At 44.4% G+C, this 27,071-nt stretch overlaps 1 protein-coding gene across 1 annotated transcript in view; it reads right to left on the reverse strand.

Annotated features, from left to right (window-relative positions):
- Positions 1-27,071, reverse strand: part of LOC133463519 (bone morphogenetic protein receptor type-1A-like) — a 66,311-nt gene that overhangs the window by 38,552 nt on the left and 688 nt on the right. Inside the window, exon 2 of the mRNA XM_061745090.1 lies at positions 2,076-2,155. The gene's annotated coding sequence lies outside the window, so the exon portion shown is untranslated. The remainder of the gene's footprint in view (positions 1-2,075; positions 2,156-27,071) is intronic.

Consider the following 27,071-nt stretch of genomic DNA (forward strand, 5'->3'; position numbering starts at 1 on the left):
CTACAATCACACACACACCCGTCCTGCTACAATCACACACACACACCCGTCCTGCTACAATCACACACACACACCCGTCCTGCTACAATCACACACACACCCGTCCTGCTACAATCACACACACACCCGTCCTGCTACAATCACACACACACCCGTCCTGCTACAATCACACACACACCCGTCCTGCTACAATCACACACACACCCGTCCTGCTACAATCACACACACACCCATCCTGCTACAATCACACACACACACCCGTCCTGCTACAATCACACACACACCCGTCCTGCTGCAATCACACACACACCCGTCCTGCTGCAATCACACACCCGTCCTGCTACAATCACACACACACCCGTCCTGCTGCAATCACACACACACCCGTCCTGCTACAATCACACACACACACCCGTCCTGCTACAATCACACACACACCCGTCCTGCTACAATCACACACACACACACGTCCTGCTACAATCACACACACACACCCGTCCTGCTGCAATCACACACACACACCCGTCCTGCTGCAATCACACACACACCCGTCCTGCTACAATCACACACACACCCGTCCTGCTACAATCACACACACACACCCGTCCTGCTACAATCACACACACACACCCGTCCTGCTACAATCACACACACCGTCCTGCTACAATCACACACACACCCGTCCTGCTACAATCACACACACACCCGTCCTGCTACAATCACACACACACACCCGTCCTGCTACAATCACACACACCGTCCTGCTACAATCACACACACCGTCCTGCTACAATCACACACACACCCGTCCTGCTACAATCACACACACCGTCCTGCTACAATCACACACACACCCGTCCTGCTACAATCACACACACACCCGTCCTGCTACAATCACACACACACCCGTCCTGCTACAATCACACACACACACCCGTCCTGCTACAATCACACACACACCCGTCCTGCTACAATCACACACACACCCGTCCTGCTACAATCACACACACACACACCTGTCCTGCTACAATCACACACACACCCGTCCTGCTACAATCACACACACACCCGTCCTGCTACAATCACACACACACCCGTCCTGCTACAATCACACACACACACCCGTCCTGCTGACACACACACACCCGTCCTGCTACAATCACACACACACCCGTCCTGCTACAATCACACACACACCCGTCCTGCTACAATCACACACACACACCCGTCCTGCTACAATCACACACACACCCGTCCTGCTACAATCACACACACACCCGTCCTGCTACAATCACACACACACACACCTGTCCTGCTACAATCACACACACACCCGTCCTGCTACAATCACACACACACCCGTCCTGCTACAATCACACACACACACCCGTCCTGCTGACACACACACACCCGTCCTGCTACAATCACACACACACCCGTCCTGCTACAATCACACACACACCCATCCTGCTACAATCACACACACACACCCGTCCTGCTGCAATCACACACACACCCATCCTGCTGCAATCACACACACACCCGTCCTGCTGCAATCACACACACACCCGTCCTGCTGCAATCACACACACACCCATCCTGCTGCAATCACACACACACACCCGTCCTGCTACAATCACACACACACCCGTCCTGCTGCAATCACACACACACCCATCCTGCTGCAATCACACACACACCCGTCCTGCTGCAATCACACACACACCCGTCCTGCTGCAATCACACACACACCCATCCTGCTGCAATCACACACACACACCCGTCCTGCTACAATCACACACACACCCGTCCTGCTGACACACACACACCCAGACGGTCACCGTAATCAGTCCTCGTCAATAATCAGACCACATGACAACTGCTTCACCCAATCAGAGCAGCAATTAAAGCAGGACGCCTCCCGATTGGCCGGCGCTGCTCCAGCTCCGGAGTTGTAGGTTAATCTCTCGAGGAATCACCAGAAATTAAAAAAACTAATGTGTGAAGGATTTTTCCCCATGAGGCCTCAGCTAACGGCCTCCAGGTGTTTCCAGGTGTTTCCAGGTGTTTCTTACCTGACTGGTGACTCCAGGGTTCAGTGAAGGGAGGATCAGCTGAAGGATCCATGAGAGACGGATCAGATCACCATGACCACCTGGAGGGGAAGACAAGTTTATTTATAAAGCATAATTCAACACAAAGAGCTTTACATCAACATTAAAGCGGCAAGACACAATTAAAACATAAATAACAAATAAATAAAATGATAAGAAACGAGGTAAAATAATAGAAAGCAGCAGTTGTTAAGGGCAGTAGAGTCTACTAGGGTCCAGATCTGGGGGGTTTTGGGGGGTAAGTGGTCCGTGTGTCTCTAACAGAGGTTTTTTGGGGGGTAAGTGGTCCGTGTGTCTCTAACAGAGGTTTTTTGGGGGGTAAGTGGTCCGTGTGTCTCTAACAGAGGTTTGTTTGGGGGGTAAGTGGTCCGTGTGTCTCTAACAGAGGTTTGTTTGGGGGGTAAGTGGTCCGTGTGTCTCTAACAGAGGTTTTTTGGGGGGTAAGTGGTCCGTGTGTCTCTAACAGAGGTTTTTTTGGGGGGTAAGTGGTCCGTGTGTCTCTAAAAGAGGTTTTTTGGGGGGTAAGTGGTCCGTGTGTCTCTAACAGAGGTTTTTTGGGGGGTAAGTGGTCCGTGTGTCTCTAACAGAGGTTTGTTTGGGGGGTAAGTGGTCCGTGTGTCTCTAACAGAGGTTTTTTGGGGGGTAAGTGGTCCGTGTGTCTCTAACAGAGGTTTTTGTGGGGGGTAAGTGGTCCGTGTGTCTCTAACAGAGGTTTTTTTGGGGGGTAAGTGGTCTGTGTGTCTCTAACAGGTTTTTTTGGGGGGGTAAGTGGTCCGTGTGTCTCTAACAGGTTTTTTTGGGGGGGTAAGTGGTCCGTGTGTCTCTAACAGGTTTTTTTGGGGGGGTAAGTGGTCCGTGTGTCTCTAACAGGTTTTTTTGGGGGGTAAGTGGTCCGTGTGTCTCTAACAGAGGTTTTTTGGGGGGTAAGTGGTCCGTGTGTCTCTAACAGAGGTTTTTTTGGGGGGTAAGTGGTCCGTGTGTCTCTAACAGAGGTTTTTTGGGGGGTAAGTGGTCCGTGTGTCACTAACAGAGGTTTTTTGGGGGGTAAGTGGTCCGTGTGTCTCTAACAGAGGTTTTTTGGGGGGTAAGTGGTCCGTGTGTCTCTAACAGAGGGTTTTTGGGGGGTAAGTGGTCCGTGTGTCTCTAACAGGTTTTTTGTGGGGGGTAAGTGGTCCGTGTGTCTCTAACAGGTTTTTTGTGGGGGGTAAGTGGTCCGTGTGTCTCTAACAGAGGTTTTTTGGGGGGTAAGTGGTCCGTGTGTCTCTAACAGAGGTTTTTTTGGGGGGGTAAGTGGTCCGTGTGTCTCTAACAGGTTTTTTTGGGGGGGTAAGTGGTCCGTGTGTCTCTAACAGAGGTTTTTTTGGGGGGGTAAGTGGTCCGTGTGTCTCTAACAGAGGTTTTTTGGGGGGTAAGTGGTCCGTGAGTCTCTAACAGAGGTTTTTTTGGGGGGTAAGTGGTCCGTGTGTCTCTAACAGAGGTTTTTTGGGGGGTAAGTGGTCCGTGTGTCTCTAACAGAGGTTTTTTGGGGGGTAAGTGGTCCGTGTGTCTCTAACAGAGGTTTTTTGGGGGGGTAAGTGGTCCGTGTGTCTCTAACAGAGGTTTTTTTGGGGGGGTAAGTGGTCCGTGTGTCTCTAACAGAGGTTTTTTTGGGGGGGTAAGTGGTCCGTGTGTCTCTAACAGGTTTTTTTGGGGGGTAAGTGGTCCGTGTGTCTCTAACAGAGGTTTTTTTGGGGGGGTAAGTGGTCCGTGTGTCTCTAACAGAGGTTTTTTTGGGGGGGTAAGTGGTCCGTGTGTCTCTAACAGGTTTTTTTGGGGGGTAAGTGGTCCGTGTGTCTCTAACAGAGGTTTTTTGGGGGGTAAGTGGTCCGTGTGTCTCTAACAGAGGTTTTTTGGGGGGTAAGTGGTCCGTGTGTCTCTAACAGAGGTTTTTTGGGGGGTAAGTGGTCCGTGTGTCTCTAACAGAGGTTTTTTGGGGGGGTAAGTGGTCCGTGTGTCTCTAACAGAGGTTTTTTTGGGGGGGTAAGTGGTCCGTGTGTCTCTAACAGAGGTTTTTTTGGGGGGGTAAGTGGTCCGTGTGTCTCTAACAGAGGTTTTTTTGGGGGGGTAAGTGGTCCGTGTGTCTCTAACAGGTTTTTTTGGGGGGTAAGTGGTCCGTGTGTCTCTAACAGAGGTTTTTTGGGGGGTAAGTGGTCCGTGTGTCTCTAACAGAGGTTTTTTTGGGGGGTAAGTGGTCCGTGTGTCTCTAACAGAGGTTTTTTTGGGGGGTAAGTGGTCCGTGTGTCTCTAACAGAGGTTTTTTGGGGGGGTAAGTGGTCCGTGTGTCTTTAACAGGTTTTTTTGGGGGGGTAAGTGGTCCGTGTGTCTCTAACAGGTTTTTTTGGGGGGTAAGTGGTCCGTGTGTCTCTAACAGAGGTTTTTTTGGGGGGTAAGTGGTCCGTGTGTCTCTAACAGGTTTTTTGGGGGGGTAAGTGGTCCGTGTGTCTCTAACAGGTTTTTTGGGGGGGTAAGTGGTCCGTGTGTCTCTAACAGAGGTTTTTTTGGGGGGTAAGTGGTCCGTGTGTCTCTAACAGAGGTTTTTTGGGGGGTAAGTGGTCCGTGTGTCTCTAACAGGTTTTTTGGGGGGTAAGTGGTCCGTGTGTCTCTAACAGAGGTTTTTTGGGGGGGTAAGTGGTCCGTGTGTCTCTAACAGAGGTTTTTTGGGGGGGTAAGTGGTCCGTGTGTCTCTAACAGAGGTTTTTTGGGGGGTAAGTGGTCCGTGTGTCTCTAACAGAGGTTTTTTGGGGGGTAAGTGGTCCGTGTGTCTCTAACAGAGGTTTTTTGGGGGGTAAGTGGTCCGTGTGTCTCTAACAGAGGTTTTTTGGGGGGGTAAGTGGTCCGTGTGTCTCTAACAGAGGTTTTTTTGGGGGGGGAAGTGGTCCGTGTGTCTCTAACAGGTTTTTTTGGGGGGTAAGTGGTCCGTGTGTCTCTAACAGAGGTTTTTTGGGGTGTAAGTGGTCCGTGTGTCTCTAACAGGTTTTTTTGGGGGGGTAAGTGGGTCCGTGTGTCTCTAACAGGTTTTTTTGGGGGGTAAGTGGTCCGTGTGTCTCTAACAGAGGTTTTTTTGGGGGTAAGTGGTCCGTGTGTCTCTAACAGGTTTTTTGGGGGGTAAGTGGTCCGTGTGTCTCTAACAGAGGTTTTTTGGGGGGTAAGTGGTCCGTGTGTCTCTAACAGAGGTTTTTTTGGGGGGGTAAGTGGTCCGTGTGTCTCTAACAGGTTTTTTTGGGGGGTAAGTGGTCCGTGTGTCTCTAACAGAGGTTTTTTGGGGGGTAAGTGGTCCGTGTGTCTCTAACAGAGGTTTGTTTGGGAGGTAAGTGGTCCGTGTGTCTCTAACAGAGGTTTGTTTGGGAGGTAAGTGGTCCGTGTGTCTCTAACAGAGGTTTTTTTGGGGGGTAAGTGGTCCGTGTGTCTCTAACAGAGGTTTTTTGGGGGGTAAGTGGTCCGTGTGTCTCTAACAGAGGTTTGTTTGGGGGGTAAGTGGTCCGTGTGTCTCTAACAGAGGTTTGTTTGGGAGGTAAGTGGTCCGTGTGTCTCTAACAGAGGTTTGTTTGGGAGGTAAGTGGTCCGTGTGTCTCTAACAGAGGTTTTTTGGGGGGTAAGTGGTCCGTGTGTCTCTAACAGAGGTTTTTTGGGGGGTAAGTGGTCCGTGTCTCTAACAGAGGTTTTTTGGGGGGTAAGTGGTCCGTGTGTCTCTAACAGAGGTTTTTTTGGGGGGGTAAGTGGTCCGTGTGTCTCTAACAGAGGTTTTTTGGGGGGTAAGTGGTCCGTGTGTCTCTAACAGAGGTTTTTTGGGGGGTAAGTGGTCCGTGTGTCTCTAACAGAGGTTTTTTGGGGGGTAAGTGGTCCGTGTGTCTCTAACAGAGGTTTTTTGGGGGGTAAGTGGTCCGTGTGTCTCTAACAGAGGTATTTTGGGGGGTAAGTGGTCCGTGTGTCTCTAACAGAGGTTTTTTTGGGGGGTAAGTGGTCCGTGTGTCTCTAACAGAGGTTTTTTTGGGGGGTAAGTGGTCCGTGTGTCTCTAACAGAGGTTTTTTTGGGGGGTAAGTGGTCCGTGTGTCTCTAACAGAGGTTTTTTTGGGGGGGTAAGTGGTCCGTGTGTCTCTAACAGAGGTTTTTTTGGGGGGGTAAGTGGTCCGTGTGTCTCTAACAGAGGTTTTTTGGGGGGTAAGTGGTCCGTGTGTCTCTAACAGAGGTTTTTTGGGGGGTAAGTGGTCCGTGTGTCTCTAACAGAGGTTTTTTTGGGGGGTAAGTGGTCCGTGTGTCTCTAACAGAGGTTTTTTTGGGGGGGTAAGTGGTCCGTGTGTCTGACAGAGGTTTTTTTGGGGGGTAAGTGGTCCGTGTGTCTCTAACAGAGGTTTTTTGGGGGGTAAGTGGTCCGTGTGTCTCTAACAGAGGTTTTTTTGGGGGGTAAGTGGTCCGTGTGTCTCTAACAGAGGTTTTTTGGGGGGTAAGTGGTCCGTGTGTCTCTAACAGAGGTTTTTTGGGGGGTAAGTGGTCCGTGTGTCTCTAACAGGTTTTTTTGGGGGGTAAGTGGTCCGTGTGTCTCTAACAGGTTTTTTTGGGGGGGTAAGTGGTCCGTGTGTCTCTAACAGGTTTTTTTGGGGGGTAAGTGGTCCGTGTGTCTCTAACAGGTTTTTTGGGGGGTAAGTGGTCTGTGTGTCTCTAACAGAGGTTTTTTTGGGGGGTAAGTGGTCCGTGTGTCTCTAACAGAGGTTTTTTGGGGGGGTAAGTGGTCCGTGTGTCTCTAACAGAGGTTTATTGGGGAGTAAGTGGTCCGTGTGTCTCTAACAGAGGTTTATTTGGGGGGTAAGTGGTCCGTGTGTCTCTAACAGAGGTTTTTTTGGGGGGTAAGTGGGTCCGTGTGTCTCTAACAGAGGTTTTTTGGGGGGTAAGTGGGTCCGTGTGTCTCTAACAGAGGTTTTTTGGGGGGTAAGTGGTCCGTGTGTCTCTAACAGAGGTTTTTTGGGGGGTAAGTGGGTCCGTGTGTCTCTAACAGAGGTTTTTTGGGGGGTAAGTGGTCCGTGTGTCTCTAACAGGGTTTTTTGGGGGGGTAAGTGGTCTGTGTGTCTGACAGCTGGGTCTAACAGAGGTTTCTTCACCAGCAGCCAAGTCTCCGTTAAAGAATCTTTATTTACTCAAGAGGCCGTGAGGGGCGAGTTAATGTTCACACCCGGGGAGAGAGAGAGAGAGGACTCTCTGTTTACAGTCTGATCTGAACAGGAAGCTGCTGCAAGAACTACAAAATAAGAGCCTCAGACGGGCCTTTGGATCACAAACCTGCACCAACGTCCGGCTCCTTCTACGGCTGTTTTTAAATCTCATTTTTAATCACTAACATTTAACTCAACATGTTTTATTTCATTTATGCGTTTTTTTTTTTTTTTTTTTTTTTTTTTACATTGTCCTGTTTTGTTTTTATTTTCCTTTTGCTTGTCGAGCACTTTGGTCAGCTGTTGTTTTTAAAGTACTTTATAAATAAACTTGAATTAAATTGGACTTAATTTGGACATGAAACCTGAATTTTAAATATTAAAGATTGAAATTACATTATTTACCATTATAGTAATCAGATTACATCGTATATCAGCATCACTGAAATGGACCTGATGCTTAATCAATCACAACAATATGCAAATATTATTCATGTATTTATTTAAACAAAGGCTGTTATATATGGAGGATTTTTAGTGCCAAAATTAAATTAATAAATACATAATTAATTAATTAAATGTTTCATTAATTAATTAAAATGGGAATTAAATAAATCATTCATGAATTAAATGTCATTAATTAATTAAAATACAATTCATTTTAAGTAAAAAAATATATTTGATTATTTCCGTATTTAATTAATTAATGACACAGTAGTTATAGTTATAAACACAAAACTGTAATTAAATACAGACAAATGCAGATGCACCAAAACATTAAATCAGATGCTAAATACAAATATTTTACAAAACTGTACATTAACCAGAGGAAGAACTGCTGCTATAAGAACCGGAGTTATTTTAGAGCAGACGAGGAGAAAATAGCCGTCCGGAAACGGAGCTGAGAGCGGTGACGGGTTGGCAGGAAAACAGCTGCTGCAAACAAACAAACAAACACAAACACAAACACAGATCCTCCCCAGCAGAGGGTGAAGCTGAAGCTCTGCCTCCGTCTCAACAGCTTCTAAACTGAACGGAGAGGGAGGAGACAGATCCTGCCCCCCCTGAGATGAAGCTCTGCCTCCGTCCCGACAGCTTAGTTTAGACTGAATAAACAACAAACATCCAACACCCACCGAACCACCACGTGTTACTAACAGGAAGTTCCTCTCACAGAGCTGACACTAAAGTTTGGACGCCCCTACCAGGACCGATAACACCAGCAGCTTCATCTGATCAGCTGATCTCAGAGGAAACACTAACAGTTGGGAATAAAGGCTGTTTGTGGGACAGAAGCCTCAACAAACAGGTCCAGGTCCAGATATTTAAATATTTAAATATCTAAACCTCCAGGCGACTGCAGGAGTAACTAAACAAAAGTTGGTCTCCACGGTAACGGCTAACCGGCGCTGCCAGCTGAGCTCTGGAACAGTTGCTGGTTAAATTCCTGAGCAGGATGGAGGTGAGAGAGACGGCTGACAGCAGAGCTGTGGAACCGGTCCTGACGGAGACCAAGACCAGAACCTGGACCAGGACCAGGACCTCAGACCAGGACCAGGACCAGGAACCAGGACCAGAACCAGGACTGCAGCTGGCGCAGGAACACAGAACCTGGACCAGGAACCAGGAACCAGGACCGGGTTCTGAACCCTCATTAAACCTGCTCTTAACCAGGCCTTATTGGAAAGAACCGATTCTCCGATTCTAAAAAAGATTCTCATATTAATTCCGAAAAATTAGGGCTGAACGATTAATTGCATTTGCGATAATATCACGATGTGATAAAACGAGATTTTCTAATCGCAAAGGCTGCGATTTGACCAGTCACGTGATCTGGTCACGTTGCCGGCAGCGAAAAAAAGTCAACAGTGCCGCGTGTCCGCCTGTAACCTACTGTATCTACCATGGCCTCAGTGTTAGGGCTCGGCCAGGCGGGGCTTTATAAATGTATTAAATATATGAGCGCGGAGTCGGCGGTGCGCGGCGCCGAGCACGAGCCGGGCGCGCTCCGGCGGACAGTGGAGTCGCGCTGTGAAGCCTGATTTATGGTTCCGCGTTAAATCTACGCAGAGCTTATGCCGTACGTTGCGCGTACCGCGTACCGTACGGCGTAGGCTCTGCGTTGGTGTAACGCTGAACCATAAATCAGCCTTAAACCACCTGCAGCCCGTCAGCTCATCAGGAGGAGAATTTAATGGCGCTTTTGCATTAGTATAACCTCAGCTCGGTTCTACCCGTTTTGCGCTTTCGCACTAGGGGCTGAGACGGGTAAAGCCGCTCCAAGTCGATACTTTTTTCTGTAACCATTTCAGCCAGGTTCTTTGCGGGCTGAGCAGGGACTATTTCTGAGGTCACCACCCTCCACACCTCTGATTAGTCGGGGGGCCGTCAGACGTTTGAATCAGGAAGCGGGAGTCAGAGCGAGAGCGACCCGCGGCGATTTTATTATAAAGCGCAAAACGTCTGTTTGGTGATCCAACTCTGAGGTGCAGATGTTCATAAACCTGGGGGCGGACGAGAGAATTAAAAAAGCGATGTAGACGGGCTGTTTTACTCTCAGCCGCTCGCGGCTCCAGCTGATTTCTGATCAGCGCCGACACGAACAAAGGTGTTGTGCAATCGAGTACGTCACAGCAGCTTCACCCCAACCCCCCCACTTCTCCCCTGGCAGTGGAAAAACACACGTGTAGAGCCGTGTAAAGCCGCGCCAAGCCGAGTCGGGCCAAGTAAGTCCTAGTGCGAAAGTGCCATAAGAGCGGGGCTGCCAGTTGTTCATTGCTGGTTGGTTTTGTTAACTCTGAGCTTTGTTGGTTTGTTTGTTAGCTTGCTGGTGTTTTTTTTTCTCTCTCTGTGATTTTTGAGTTATTTAAAAAGAAGTTCTGAGTTCCCTGTGAGGAAGGTTTTTTGTCCCCTGTGGGGGGACTACGCCTCGTTTTGCATATTAAATCGCAATCGCAATATTGAGGAAAAAAATCGCAATTAGATTATTTTCAAAAATCGTTCAGCCCAACTAAAAATCGATTTGTATTTTTCTTTTTTCTATTTTATCTGTAAGGCACTCTTCAACCAAGAATCTCAGAGGACCACAGAGCCAGTACATAGTTAAAACTAACAATAATAAACTGAAGATGTGCAGCTATATGAGTAGACTATATACACACTGTTCCCTCCAGTTCTGCACTGCAAATTAAGCCCCGCCCACTGCAACTTTAGCCCCGCCCACTGCAACTTTAGCCCCGCCCACAGCCGCCGTCGACAGTACATGCAGTTTTCAGTGTGAACGCACCAAGCAGCGATGCTGGCGTCAGGAGATTTTCAACGCTTTCAGTGTGAACGCAGGGTTAGAAAACAGGAGCGACTTCTAAAAACGCATTGGAGAAACTTGAGTTCTGCTCAACCAGAAACACCTTGATGAGTTTCCTGGGCCGTAGAGGCTCGTTTCAGAGAGAATCAAATCTCTTCACAGCCAAACCCCCGTCAGACGGTGTAATGGAGGCAGGTCTGAGATCAGGGGTCAGGGGTCAGTGTGGGGGTCAGGGGTCAGCGTGGGGGTCAGGGGTCACCGGTACTTCAGAAAGCTTCACTGCTCTTATCAGGAAGGAGGATTACAGAGAAAGGAAAAGTAAATCCCTCCCAGGAATGAAGTCAGAGCTCCGAGTGAGCAGAAGTCGTGACATTTATCCCATCAAACATTCTCTCTGCTCCGGACGGAACCAGCTCTGTAACGAGCTCTGGAACCGGCTCCGTAACGAGCTCCGTCTGCTAACGCTGATAATCAGACACTTTATCCTTCAGTACTGAGCCAGGGCGGGTTTAAACAGGTTTATATCCACAAATACCAGCTGGATTTATATCAATCTGGTACCAAAATGAAGCAAACAGAGATGATTTCAGAGGTTTTATCTGTTTGGAGTCTCAGTGAAACCTGAACCTCTAGAGATCCATCATTTCCTGAACCGGGACTCGTCTTCCTGTGATGTCACAGGTTTTGAGAGTTTAAACTCTGACACGGTTAGTCATCGGTGTTTCCACTGAGGTCGTCTCAAGGTCATATCTCAGGAACGGCTGATACGGACCGACACCTCCCTGGAATCCTCACAGACAATAATATTCACAAACATTCGCCTCCATTCAGGCGTCAGCCAATCAAAACAAAGGAGATTCTGTGAGTGCAAGACGCTTAAAATACCTGACACCTTAAAATAAAACAGTATGAAGCAGCTGCAGGAGACCGAGCTGCTGCTGGGAATTAACTACCTAACTAACTAATAGTCACTGATTAAAAACTGATGTGGAAATCACAAATAAACAAGAAAGTTCATAAAATGGGAAACTGTATTTCTGTCATAAGAAGACATAAAACATGTTTAACTCTAAAAGCAACTAAACTAGTAATTCAGGCCTTAATTATGTCAAATCTTGACTATTTTCCGGCAGTTTGGTCAAATTCAACTGCAGATAAAATAAAAACTACAGAAAACACAAACCAGGGCTGCAGGGATTGTTGTTAGTTGTAACTGGACGACAAACATTATTAAAATACTTAAGAATCTTGGCTGGTTAATGTTTAATGACATATTACTTTACTCATTATAATTTATTAGAAATATGTCCATAACAAAGACTCGGGTATTATAGCAGAACATTCAAATTATTAGTTAAGCAACATGTTTTGAGTCAGTATACAGGACTGTCTCAGAAAATTAGAATATTGTGATAAAGTTCTTTATTTTATGTAATGCAATTAAAAAAACAAAAATGTCATCCATTCTGGATTCATTACAAATCAACTGAAATATTTCAAGCCTTTTATTATTTTAATATTGCTGATTATGGCTTACAGTTTAAGATTAAGATTCCCAGAATATTCTAATTTTTTTAGATAGGATATTTGAGTTTTCTTAAACTGTAAACCATGATCAGCAATATTAAAATAATAAAAGGTTTGCAATATTTCAGTTGATTTGTAATGAATCCAGAATGTATGACATTGTTTTTGTAATTGCATTACAGAAAATCACAATATTCTAATGTAGTAACAATTCTAGAACATTGAACTAGAGATTAAACAGCAGCAGCTGCTGAGACTGATGAAACATAGTTAGACTGTTGTTGAATGTATGTTTTTCTTTTTTCTGTATTAGATCAGTTGTGAAGTTCTAGACTACAAATGAAATTAAATTGTGGAACTGCTTTTCAGACTCTTTAACGACCTCAGATGAATCTTAACTGTGCAGTGTTTTGTTTTGTTTTGTTTTGTTCTCATTTCACCGTCTTCATTTTGTGGAATGTCTCTGCTTTTTTTTGCAGAGTATTTTTAATTTGATATTCTCTTTATCTAGTGGAAATTCATTTGGTTTATTTTTATTATGTTATGTTTAGTACTGTATTATTTTAAAATGTTGGTGGACTCCAGGAAGAACAGCTGCAGTCGTGCTGTAGCTAACGGGGATCCTAATCAAACTATTATTTGTTATTTCAGTGATATTAGTTTATTGAACTAACAACATATTAGTGTTACTGGTTTCTAGTTCTCTGTCTAACGTATTCTTATCAGTTTTGTTTTACGTATCGATCGGCCCTGCAGCCCACAGCAGATGGTTCAGTATTAGTTCCTCAGGGACCAGAACTCAGACATCTGTAGTTTTTAAATCCAACAGAAAAACTCTGGAGATCCTGAACTCTCATCTGTTTCAGGACATTTATGACACAAAAAAACATTAGAGAGAACCCGGAGGCGGTACTACAAGTTTCAAAGATGAGCAATGAGGATACTTTATTCAATTTCCTAAACCCAAACAGAACAGATCTACGTGTCTGTGTGAGATTAAATTGCCAAATTTAACATCGAGGAGGTTAACGATGACGTCCACATTTGTTCTTAGAGGAATCAAAGCAAGTATGCTTTTAAATCTGCTAACATTACTTTAACTTTAATCACAACTGTCATGTGAAAACACAGACTTAGTCTCAGATAGATTTGCTGGTGGCCTCAAAAACTAGCTAAAGTTCATCTCCACTATTGTCGAGTTTACTTTCGATTAATTCTGAAAGTTATAGATCTGAAGATAAACCAGTAACTACCTGCTGACCAAACCCCAAACCTCCCGGAGATAAATATCACCAGACGTTACTCCGTCTCCGTCTCTGTGATGTGAGGTTTGCTGTGACTCTCCTCCTCTTTAACTCTCTGGGAAACGCCATCTTTCCCACCGCCGTCCCCGACGTCACGCAGCCACAAACATTTACACACTCGGCCACAAATCACGTTCTCACGGCGGGCGAGAAGGAAAAGCCTCAGCTTTCTGAGCGAGTCGGACCGCCGCGGCGGCAGCAGCAAAGACACGTCTGAATTATTCACCAGGATGGGACGGCTGCGTTTACAGATCAATACCTGGAAAAGGACAAGCGGAGGCTGCACTGACCTTCAGCTGACCTTCAGCTGATTCCAGGATGGAGGAGGAGGAACAACGATCAGAAATAACAGAGACCTTCAGCTGATCCAGTATGGAGGAGGAGGAACAACGATCAGAAATAACAACAGACTTTAGCTGAGGCTTCATGGAGGTGGAAACCTACACATTTGACTAGGCCTGAATTGATTTTCCATATTCTAAATCGATTCTCTTTGATTCCTAAAAATCTATTCGTATGTCTAAAGATTGATTTTTTTTTTTCATCATTGCATTACAAATTTTGGTATTTTTGTGTTTATGCCCAAAAAAGGATGTTTTATTGGACACGATGTTTTTGCCTTTTTTTGTTTTTAAAAGATGAAAACATTCAAGTTTTCAGTTATAATTGCATAAATTGTCTATATTTCATTACTTTATATACTGTCTTGGGGTTACATTTGCATGAAATGCTAAAAAAACAAATTCTCAAAAATGAAAACCCCAAAAAAGACCAAAAATGGAAAAAAATAAAACTGGAATGTGGGAAAAAATAAATCTGATTCCATCCGTCTCTGTTTCCTCCCTGGATCAGTTCATTCTGCCCCACGATGTTTCTGTTTCAGTTCTATCAGCATTCTGGGAGCTGATTGGTCCTTACAGCATCATTAGCTGCAATACTTGCTGTTGAATCTCAATATAATACTAGTAGTAATATGTTGCAGAACTACAGTCATATCATTCATGCAACAGCTGAAAAAACTGTTTTAATAACTCTAACCCAAATCAATATCGGAATCGGATCAAATCTTGATAATCAATTCTGAATTTTAAGAATCGGAATAGAATCGATTCAGCTCCCAGAATGCTGATAGAACTGCTTTCAGAAACATCGTGGGGTAAAATTACGGTACCAAACAGATCCAGGAGGAAACAGAGACAGATGAAATCACGTTTAGTTTTTCCCACATTCCGTTTTAATCTTTTCCATTTTCGGTCTTTCGAGTTTTTAATTTTTGAGCATTTGGTTTTTAGCATTTTATACAAATGTAACCCCAAGACAGTTTATAAAGTAATGAAATATAGACAATTTATGCAATTATAACTGAAAACTTTAATGTTTTCATACCTTTGTTTCTTTGATGAATCTCATCACTCAGAGTCTGAGTAATCAACCACCGAGCAATAATAACAATAATAATAACACAATCATATGCTGTAACAATGCACCTTTCAATAATCATGTCTACCTCATTCTGCTGCACCTTTCACTTTTTAAAAATTGTATATTTGTTAATAAGAGCTGCCATTTGTCTATTTAGTGTAGAGTGAGAGAAAATAACAGTCAAATTCCACGTCTTGTCTGACTTAAATAAACATGATTCTGATTCTGATTCTTTCAACATATTTAAAGACAAAAACATGGTACCAGTTATTCTTGTGTCCAAAAAAACATTCAATTTTTGGGCGTAAACTAAAAAATACCAAAAGTTGTAATGTAATGATGAAAAAAAATCTTTAGACATATTAATCGATTTGTATGAATTAATATGAGAATCGATTTAGAATCTTAAAATGGATTTTGTCAACACAGGCCTATAAAGAGGCCGGCTGGAACCAGGAAGTCGTTATTAAGACGTTATTAGCTTCAGAGTTCAGCCGGAGCTGCAGGACCTGCAGAACCAGCCGGATTCCACGTGGAGAATCTGAGCTGGAAATACAACCAAACTCAGACTGAAGGAGGTTAAACTCTCCCAGCGAGTTATTTCCTTCTCACAAACTACGTAAACATCCGAGAGCAGCCGTGTGTTTAGCTGCTCTTAGTAAATCTGCTGGGAAAACATAAATACCAAACACAACACACACCTCGACTTATCAGCTCAGGCAAGTCTGGACACACTCGGACGGGCGTGAGGGACGAGTGTAAACGCTGGAATCAAACCAACGCTGCACAAACAGATACCAGCTCAGATTTGACAGGGTTCCTTCACATTTTTCAAGGTCAAATTCAAGCACTTTTAAGAGTCATTTTCAAAATCTTCAAGCACCTTATCGATCAGTAAAATATCTACAGGAATATACAGGACTGTCTCAGAAAATTAGAATATAGTGATTTTCTGTAATGCAATTACAAAAACCAAAATGTCATACATTCTGGATTCATTACAAATCAACTGAAATATTACAAGCCTTTTATTATTTTAATATTGCTGATCATGGTTTACAGCTTAAGAAAACTCAAATATCCTATCTCAAAAAATTAGAATATTCTGGGAATCTTAATCTGTAAGCCATAATCAGCAATATTAAAATAATAAAAGGCTTGCAATATTTCAGTTGATTTGTAATGAATCCAGAATGTATGACTTTTTTTTTTTTTTTTTTTTTTAAATTGCATTACAGAAAATAAAGAACTTTATCACAATATTCTAATTTTTTGAGACAGTCCTGTATACTCATTATTTTTTCTGCTTTTTAACCCAATTATGTACATAGTATCGTGCTGTAAACATCTAGTTATGTTTCATCTTACTGATTTTATTTCTCCTTGTAATAACTAAACTATACAGTCTGATCCCAATTTGGTGAAAGACACAGTTATAATTTCAAGCACTTTTCAGGCCTTGAAAACACAACATTGAAATTCAAGGATTTCAAGCACCCGTAGGAACCCTGTAAAACATAACTAGATGTTTACAGCACGATACAATGTACATAATTGTGATTGTGAGAGTATATATATATTCCTGTAGATATTTTACCCCAGTGATTAAGGTGCTTGAAGATTTTGAAAATGACCCTTGAAAGTGCTTGAAAAGTTCTGGAATTTGACCTTGAAAAATGTGTAGGAACCCTGAACTGATTTTATTTCCCCTTGTAATAACTAAACAATAGTCTAATCCCAATTTTGTGAAAGACAGTTATAATTTCAAGCACTTAAACTAAAATTCAAGCACTTTTCAGGCCTTAAAAACACAACATTGAAATCTGTAGGATCCTGATTTGAGGTGAAACTAAGAAGAAGTTTCTATGATCTGCTGCCGTTTAACCCGACGTGGAACCGGAGCGTTTGGGTTTTATTCACTTACGGAGACTTAGGGACAGAATCATGACCTACTTTCTAGTAAATTACACATCTGAAATAAAACAGGACGTGTGGTGACACAGTCGCATGTCGTGAGACAAGGAACGGGATTAAAACGAGCAACGAGCCAAACGTTTGGGACAAAATAAAGCAGATGGAGATGTGTTTATTTCTGCTGTAAAGTTGGACATTTTAACCTGACGGCCAACGGAATTAACTGGGATCAGCGGCGATGTTTTCTCTTTGTAACGAGGGACGGCGGGTTGATGTGACAGTTTACGCGCTTCGATGCGACGGTTTACGCGGTTCGATGAGACGGTTTACGCGGTTCGATGTGACGGACGGTTTACGCAGTTCGATGAGACGGTTTACGCAGTTCGATGCGACGGTTTACGCAGTTCGATGAGACGGTTTACGCAGTTCGATGCGACGGTTTACGTAGTTCGATGCGACAGTTTACGCAGTTCGATGCGACGGTTTACGCAGTTCGATGCGACGGTTTACGCAGTTCGATGCGACGGTTTACGCAGTTCGATGCGACAGTTTACGCAGTTCGATGCGACGGTTTACGCGGTTCGATGAGACGGTTTACGCGGTTCGATGAGACGGTTTACGCGGTTCGATGAGACGGTTTACATGGTTCGATGTGACGGTTTACGCGGTTCGATGTGACGGTTTACGCGGTTCGATGTGACGGTTTACGCGGTTCGATGCGACGGTTTACGCAGTTCGATGCGACGGTTTACGCAGTTCGATGCGACAGTTTACGCAGTTCGATGCGACAGTTTACGCAGTTCGATGCGACAGTTTACGCAGTTCGATGCGACAGTTTACGCAGTTCGATGCGACAGTTTACGCAGTTCGATGCGACGGTTTACGCAGTTCGATGCGACGGTTTACGCGGTTCGATGCGACGGTTTACGCAGTTCGATGCGACGGTTTACGCGGTTCGATGCGACGGTTTACGCGGTTCGATGAGACGGTTTACATGGTTCGATGTGACGGTTTACGCGGTTCGATGTGACGGTTTACGCGGTTCGATGCGACGGTTTACGCGGTTTTACGCGGCTAAAGGGCAGCAGGTTGAATAGCGGTGAGACGCTAAACATCCAGCAGAAGAAGCAGCATCAATCAAAGGAGACAACGTTATCAGTGTGGAAGTTTTAAGAGTTTTAAACTCGTCGACAACCAAGGAGCTGAACTACGGACAAACAACAACACAGCTGCATTAATAATAAATAATAATTAAAATGGACCCCGAAGAGGAAGAGACAGACCTGATGCAAAACTAAACATTAGCAGAGTTTTCCTAGAGTTTTCCACGGGGTTTTAATTAGTTTCCCTTCGGGGATTTAGAAAATATTTCTGACGAGTTCAGCATCGGTTTGAACCCAGACCAGATCTTTCTGGGGGGGTCTGGGTTCCAGACCAGATCTTTCTGGGGGGGGGTCTGGGTTCCAGATCTTTCTGGGGGGATATGGGTTCACCAGGAACCAGGCCTGTGGGGGGGGGTAAAGATAAATGCACGACTTCTGGTTGGTTTATACGTCGTCCTGAACCTCCAGAGCTGCAGCAGAGAGGAGGGTAAGGCCTGATTTAAGGTTCTACGTAACACCAACGCAGAACTGACGCCGTCGCCGTGACGCCGACGTCGCCGTGAACCTTCACACTTCTCCGTCCCTCCATTTCTCCGCAGTGCTAAACCCCCCAGAGCACTAGTTGATACTTTGTTTAGCTTCCGGCTTTTCCGGTCACAGTGAATCAAAGAGATAAGGACAACTATGGTGTAAAAAAACTAAAAAATAAATAAATAAATCACACACACACTCGGGGCTGAAAGTTCACGACTGCTTCACGAACCGGAACCGGAAATGCGTTGCTAACAAGCGAACCAATCACAGCCTCTCGGTCTGCGTTTGGTCTGCGACCTCTTGATGCATAGTTACATTTTTTGGAGGTGCGTGAGACACGGCGTAGCGTGTATCGTGGGGTGCGCGACGCGGCGCAACCTGCGGCGCAACCTGCGGCGCACGCTCGGCGTCGATTTAACACAGAACCAGAATCCAGCCTTTACTACAGACCCTCAAAACACCCCAAATACCCCCAAACTACAGCAGCTGAACCACCACAGAGCTCTGCAGCAGAGAAAAGGGTAACTACAGACCCCTTAATACCCCCAAACACCGCCAAATACCCCCAAACACCCCTGGATACCCCCAAATACCCCCAGACACCCCAAAACAGCCAAACACCTCCAAACACCCCTAAATATTCCAAAACAACAACCCCAAACAACTCCAAATAGCCCTAAACTGCCGCAGCTAAACCCTAGCAGCTTGCTCTCTGATTTAACGCTTGTATTTGTTCTTCATCGTCTCTAGAAGCTGCCGTTTCCCAGCAGCCCTTTCTCCTGTGCCGTTTCCCAGCAGCCCTTTCTCCTGTGCCGTTTCCCAGCAGCCCTTTCACCTCTGCCGTTTCCCAGCAGCCCTTTCACCTCTGCCACACATCCAGGAGAAAGAATGAAAACACACGGTGAGGATATAAAACACCGACGGGGGGACGGAGGGACGGAGGGACGAGGGGGGCCGGGGAGGTGGAGGAGGTGAAGAATCATCCCTCTGTCTGCTCAACTACCATTTACTGCCTTTATTTATCTGAGTGAGGCTGGAAGAAGGGAGGAAGAGGAGGAGGAGGAGGAGGAGGAGAGGACGGAGGGCTGGATTGCATGTTTTCCTCCCCGGCTCAGCCACTCTGTCTCCAGGTTGCTGGGGGGGCGAGGGGGGAAAGTGCTGATGTGAAACCTGATCTCTCTCCCTCCTCCTTCCCTCCTTCATCCATCCCTCCATCCCTCCTCCTCCTCCTCCTCCTCCTCCTCCTCCACCTTCGCCAGAGAGCCGCCGAGACTCCCGGAGTAATCTGATCCTCGTCTGCAGACTGGAAACACTCAGAGAGGTGGAGGAGGGAGGGAGGGAGGGAAGAAAGAGACAGAGGGGAAAAAGGAGGGAGAGAGAAGGATAGAAATAGAGCAGAGGAAAATGAGAGATCCCGAGCTGGAAACTCTCCCAGGAAAGAGAGAAAACTCTTTAAAAAACCAAGATTCAGGACTAAACGGATGGAACGTTGTGTTTCTGTGAAAGAATCAGTTTATGGAACAAAGAAAACAAAGAATCCAAATCAAACATTACGTCCAAAAGAACAATTAAAGCCAGTATGTTAAGAAATATAATGAAATATGTTAGTTTTGTTTGATTGACATCGTCATGAAAGGTATAAACATTGTTGTTGTTGTTGAACGGGATTAACTGAATTGTAACTTGGGAACTAAAAAGAAATGTAACTGTCTGTGTCGGCAGATATTATTATTTTATTTTAGTTTTTTCTTTACTTTGTTGTTGTTTTTTTAATTTACATTCTTTGTAAATTGATTTCTTAGGGAAAAAGGGGCAGATTAAATAAGATTCTTCTTCTTTCTGCTCCCTTTTATTCAGAATTTAGGAACGTTTGTGTTTATAGTAAATTGTTTGTTTTATTTTATCAATGAATGAAATAAAGAATAAATAAAATTTAAAAAAAAGAACGGAGACAAAGCAGAGCAAAAGAAGAAGAAGAAGTGAGGGAAGAAACGTGGGGTAAGAGAAGGATGTGCAGAAGGTTAAACGGCAGCAGCAGCAGCTTTCAGGTCTTTCAGTCTCAGGACAAATAAATCAGATAAATCACGTTTACTGAACTAACGAGCCGGCGGGGGGAACGGGGGGAACCCCCCCAGAGGAACACCAACGACCAAAATAGCATAAAACTCCCAACAAAAAGAGAGTGAGTTGTTTTTGGAAGCGGAGCGGAGAGGGGGGGCGGCCTGGCTCCTGACAGACGAAACTCAGGGAGAAAGACGTTGGCGTCAGCCAGTCTGCCTGACTCCAGATGGAGCTGAAACGAGCCCAACTGGGCCGGTTCTGCCTTTCTACACTTCACACCGAGAGGAGGAGAAAGAGAGGAGGAGAAAGAGAGGAGGAGGAGAAAAGAGGACGGGTACGAGCATGTCTGCCCCCCCCCACCTAAATACCTGCATGCCGTTTCACAAAGATATGAAGGATCACGAGGGGAAAATAACCCAAGACACTAAGAGAAAGTCCAAATATTCCTTTTCTCTCACTGGTAAAGTTTTAAAAGCCGTGTGTCGGGCTGAAGTAGCACTTTTCCACCAAACCGGTTCCAGTTCTGGTTCACAACTCGTTCAACTGGGAACCAGTTGAGAACCGGTTTGTTTTTCCACAGAAAAAGTAGCCACGTCTGTGCTAACGTCAGTTACGTTTCTGCTAACGTCAGTTACGTCTCTGCTAACGTCAGTTACGTCTCCGCTAACGTCAGTTACGTCTCTGTAACCGTTACGTCTCTGCAAACGTCAGTTACGTCTCTGCTAACGTCAGTTACGTCTCCGCTAACGTCAGTTACGTCTCCGCTAACGTCAGTTACGTCTCCGCTAACGTCAGTTACGTCTCCGCTAACGTCAGTTACGTCTCCGCTAACGTCAGTTACGTCTCCGCTAACGTCAGTTACGTCTCTGCTAACGTCAGTTACGTCTCTCTCTGCTAACGTCAGTTACGTCTCTGCAAACATCAGTTACGTCTCTGCTAACGTCAGTTACGTCTCTGCTAACGTCAGTTACGTCTCTGCTAACGTCAGTTACGTCTCTGCTAACGTCAGTTACGTCTCTGCTAACGTCAGTTACGTCTCTGCTAACGTCAGTTACGTCTCTGCTAACGTCAGTTACGTCTCTGCTAACGTCAGTTACGTCTCTGCTAACGTCAGTTACGTCTCTGCTAACGTCAGTTACGTCAGTGACGTCTCTCTCTGCTAACGTCAGTGACGTCTCTCTCTGCTAACGTCAGTGACGTCTCTGCTAACGTCAGTGACGTCTCTGCTAACGTCAGTTACGTCTCTGCTAACGTCAGTTACGTCTCTGCTAACGTCAGTTACGTCTCTGCTAACGTCAGTTACGTCTCTGCTAACGTCAGTTACGTCTCTGCTAACGTCAGTTACGTCTCTGCTAACGTCAGTTACGTCTCTGCTAACGTCAGTTACGTCAGTGACGTCTCTCTCTGCTAACGTCAGTTACGTCTCTGCTAACGTCAGTGACGTCTCTCTCTGCTAACGTCAGTTACGTCTCTGCTAACGTCAGTTACGTCTCTGCTAACGTCAGTTACGTCTCTGCTAACGTCAGTTACGTCTCTGCTAACGTCAGTTACGTCTCTGCTAACGTCAGTTACGTCTCTACTAACGTCAGTTACGTCTCCGCTAACGTCAGTTACGTCTCCGCTAACGTCAGTTACGCCTCCGCTAACGTCAGTTACGTCTCCGCTAACGTCAGTTACGTCTCCGCTAACGTCAGTTACGTCTCCGCTAACGTCAGTTACGTCTCCGCTAACGTCAGTTCCGTCTCCGCTAACGTCAGTTACGTCTCCGCTAACGTCAGTTACGTCTCCGCTAACGTCAGTTCCGTCTCCGCTAACGTCAGTTACGTCTGTCTCTGCTAACGTCAGTTACGTCTCCGCTAACGTCAGTTACGTCTCCGCTAACGTCAGTTCCGTCTCCGCTAACGTCTGTCTCTGCTAACGTCAGTTACGTCTCCGCTAACGTCAGTTACGTCTCCGCTAACGTCAGTTACGTCTCCGCTAACGTCAGTTACGTCTCCGCTAACGTCAGTTACGTCTCCGCTAACGTCAGTTACGTCTCCGCTAACGTCAGTTACGTCTCTCTCTGCTAACCTCAGTTACGTCTCTCTCTGCTAACCTCAGTTACGTCTCTCTCTGCTAACCTCAGTTACGTCTCTCTCTGCTAACCTCAGTTACGTCTCTCTCTGCTAACGTCAGTTACGTCTCTCTTTGCTAACCTCAGTTACGTCTCTCTCTGCTAACGTCAGTTACGTCTCTCTCTGCTAACGTCAGTTACGTCTCTCTCTGCTAACGTCAGTTACGTCTCTCTCTGCTAACGTCAGTTACGTCTCTCTCTGCTAACGTCAGTTACGTCTCTCTCTGCTAACGTCAGTTACGTCTCTCTCTGCTAACGTCAGTTACGTCTCCGCTAACGTCAGTTAGGTCTCTCTCTGCTAACGTCAGTTACGTCTCTCTCTGCTAACGTCAGTTACGTCTCTCTCTGCTAACGTCAGTTACGTCTCTCTCTGCTAACGTCAGTTACGTCTCTGCTAACCTCAGTTACGTCTCTGCTAACCTCAGTTACATCTCTCTCTGCTAACGTCAGTTACGTCTCTCTCTGCTAACCTCAGTTACGTCTCTGCTAACCTCAGTTACGTCTCTCTCTGCTAACGTCAGTTACGTCTCCGCTAACGTCAGTTACGTCTCCGCTAACGTCAGTTACGTCTCTCTCTGCTAACGTCAGTTACGTCTCTCTCTGCTAACGTCAGTTACGTCTCTCTCTGCTAACGTCAGTTACGTCTCTCTCTGCTAACCTCAATTACGTCTCCGCTAACGTCAGTTACGTCTCCGCTAACGTCAGTTACGTCTCTCTCTGCTAACGTCAGTTACGTCTCTCTCTGCTAACGTCAGTTACGTCTCTCTCTGCTAACGTCAGTTACGTCTCTCTCTGCTAACGTCAGTTACGTCTCTCTCTGCTAACGTCAGTTACGTCTCTCTCTGCTAACGTCAGTTACGTCTCTCTCTGCTAACGTCAGTTACGTCTCTCTCTGCTAACGTCAGTTACGTCTCTGCGTTTGCGTGAAAGTTGCAGCAACAACCCCAACCCCGACTGGACAACACCAACCCCGACTGGACAACATCAACCCCGACTGGACAACACCAACCCCGACTGGACAACACCAACCCCGACTGGACAACCCCAACCCCGACCGGACAACCCCAACCCCGACCGGACAACCCCAACCCCGACCGGACAACCCCAACCCCGACCGGACAACCCCAACCCCGACTGGACAACCCCAACCCCGACTGGACAACCCTAACCCCGACTGGACAACACCAACCCCGACCGGACAACCCCAACCCCGACTGGACAACCCTAACCCCGACTGGACAACACCAACCCCGACTGCTTTGGCCTCAATTGTTGACGTAAACATTAACATTTTTGATAAAGTACCAAGTTGGAGTTAGTTTCTACAAGTTACAGCATCAGTTCTCTGAGAATCTCTTCCATATTCAAGTAAAACTGGTCCTGTCTCTCAAATATCCTTAACGTGAATCGAAAATCAAATATAATTGCAAATCAAATCGAATATAATCGTGAATCGAATCCGTTCCTTGTGAATGACTTGATGACCAGTGACGAGTCGGAGGGAAAGAAGCCGGCGGTGAAAACAGACCCCTGAATAAAAGTAATCTTTAATTCCCCGTGTCTGAAACAGGCGACGGGTGTAACGTGCACTACCTCAGGACGTCCAGCAACTTCTTCATTAGTTTGTTCATAAGCACCAACATGAAGAGACAGAATCAGGTCCAAACCCGCGACAACCTCCAGGTTCTGGTCTTATTTGATGGATTTAAACTAGGCCTGTGTTGAAAAAAAAAAACAAAAAAAAAAATCGATTTTCCGAATCTAAATCGATTCTCATATTAATTCCTAAAAATCGATTTTTTTTCATAATTAAATTTTCGCCCGATGAACTTTAATGGCAGTAGTCATTTAATTCACACATGCGTGTGGTGAAACTATCAAACACTGAACATGGCGCCGAAGAGAAGCGGCAGCGTTAACAAAGCACTGGTTTTTAAAACTCCTGAACTAAATGAACTTTTCTTTTAGAGAAAATGCTGGATATTTCTGATTCAATTTCTAAATGTTATATTAGTTTAATGAAGTTCATGTTATCTATATTTACTAGAGCTTGTTTGGTTTCTCTGTTATCGGACAGTTTGTCATGAAATACCTGAAAAATGCTTCATGTCCAGCTGAGTCTGGTGACAGAATAAATTAGACGAGCTAAAATTATTTGTTTACTCCATGATCTGTTGCAATTTTTCCTTTTTTTGCAATCTAAATGGATATTGAAAGGCCTATTTGAGTTATTTATTTATTTCTTAATTATTTTACAGTCATAATTCAGGCAACAGCTCAAAAAACAGTTTTAACTCAAATCAATATCGGATCAAATTGTATCGAATCAAATCTTGATAATCAATTCTGAATCGGAATCAAATCGATTCTTGACATTTGAATCGATCCCCAGCCCTAATTTAAACATTCTAGAACAAGTCGCTAGTTTATTTTTGACTGTAGAACCGAATCCACTAGAACCTGGAGCCGGAAACCCAAATCGATATCGGAATCTAATCAAATCTTGATAATCGATTCTGAATCTTAAGAATCGGAATCGATTCTTGACATTTGAATCGATCCCCAGCCCTGGATATTGGACGTCAAATCAATATCAGGATTAATTGATTACAGCTCAACTAATGAGGGATTATTTTAGTTTTTTTTTGGGGGGGTTGTTCTGACTCCGGAGCTCGTGCTGGAATGTTCAGCTGTTTGGAAAACAGAAGATTTTAATTTACACCCTAAACCCCGTCTGTTCCAGGACCTGAACCAGAGGACCTGCAGGTCCTCTACAGACCACTAGGGTCCAGATCCAGACCTGCAGGTCCTCTACAGACCACTAGGGTCCAGATCCAGACCTGCAGGTCCTCTACAGACCACTAGGGTCCAGATCCAGACCTGCAGGTCCTCTACAGACCACTAGGGTCCAGATCCAGACCTGCAGGTCCTCTACAGACCACTAGGGTCCAGATCCAGACCTGCAGGTCCTCTACAGACCACTAGGGTCCAGATCCAGACCTGCAGGTCCTCTACAGACCACTAGGGTCCAGATCCAGACCTGCAGGTCCTCTACAGACCACTAGGGTCCAGATCCAGACCTGCAGGTCCTCTACAGACCACTAGGGTCCAGATCCAGACCTGCTCCAAGAACCACACAAGTCAATTAGGGAAAGATATCAGCAAAGTTCAAGTCCTGCAGTGAAAACTGCGACGCTCTGAGCCGATATGAACTTTGTAACAAATAATAATGAAGACACAGAACAGATAAAATGTCTGGATGGAAAACACAATAAAACATTCACATATCCAGGTAGTCATGGCAACCCCAGGCCATGATGCTGCAGAGGAGGAAGCAGGGATGATGCTAAATATCTGCTCTAAAGCAAAGAAAGAGAAGAACCAGTCAGGTTTGAAACTAGTTTACGCTCCGACAGATTAACTGATACAGGATTTTTCAAAAGAGAAGCCCTTGATTATTATTAAGTTTTCTGTGTGTCAGGCGTTGTCTTGTAAATATAAGCCACCCTTGGTGATTAAAAGGATGTTAAAAGGTTTTACCGCCTGGCAAAGCCACGTTTTAGTCACGTTTAACCCGAGGAAACGTCCCGTCTTCAAAGGGAAACTCGGTTCCGTAATTTTGAATTTCATGCCATCAACTCGTCGAAGTCGAAATGTCGAGATTAATGTTAAAGTATAATTTCCAGAGAAAAAAGTCGAAATGTCGAAAAAAAGTCTGAATTTCGACTTCTTGAAATGGTATTTCAACATTATTCTCGACATTTCAACTTTTTTCTCGAAGTGCACGATAAAAAAAGTTCCCTCTTAAATTTGTTATAAAAATTACATGAAAATGTAAAAAATTTGAAAAAAATACAGCTTTTTAAATTTTTTATAAAAACTACATGAAAATTAAATATTCTTTTTTTAAATACAGCTCTTTAAATTTTTTATAAAACTTACATGCAAATTAAATTAAAACTTAAAAATAGACAGTTTTTTAAATGTTTTTATAAAAATTCCATGAAATTTAAAATACATTAAAAAAATACAGCTTTTAATTTTTTTTATAAAAATTATATGAAAATTAAATGACTTTTTTTTTTAAATACAGCTTTTTAAATTCTTTATAAAAAAAATCACAAGAAATTTAAATGATTTTTTTCAAAATACAGCTTTTAATTATTTTTTTTAATTATATGAAAATTTAATAAAATTTTAAAAAATACAGCTTTTTAATTTTTTATAAAAATTACATTAAAATTAACTAAAATTTAAAAAATACGTTTTTAAAATTTTCATAAAAATTATATGAAATTTAACTGAAATTTAAAAAAAATACAGGTTTTTAATCTTTTAATAAAAATTACATTAAATTTAAATTACATAAAAAAATACAGCTTTAAAATGTCTATAAAAATTGCATGAAAATTAAATTAAATTTTACACTGTCGCTGGATTCGTACTTACGTGACATTTATAAACTCAAACCGCGTGTTTTAATGAGTTTGA

The sequence above is a fragment of the Cololabis saira genome, chromosome 17 (assembly GCF_033807715.1).
Source record: "Cololabis saira isolate AMF1-May2022 chromosome 17, fColSai1.1, whole genome shotgun sequence".
Taxonomy (NCBI): Eukaryota; Metazoa; Chordata; class Actinopteri; order Beloniformes; family Belonidae; genus Cololabis; species Cololabis saira.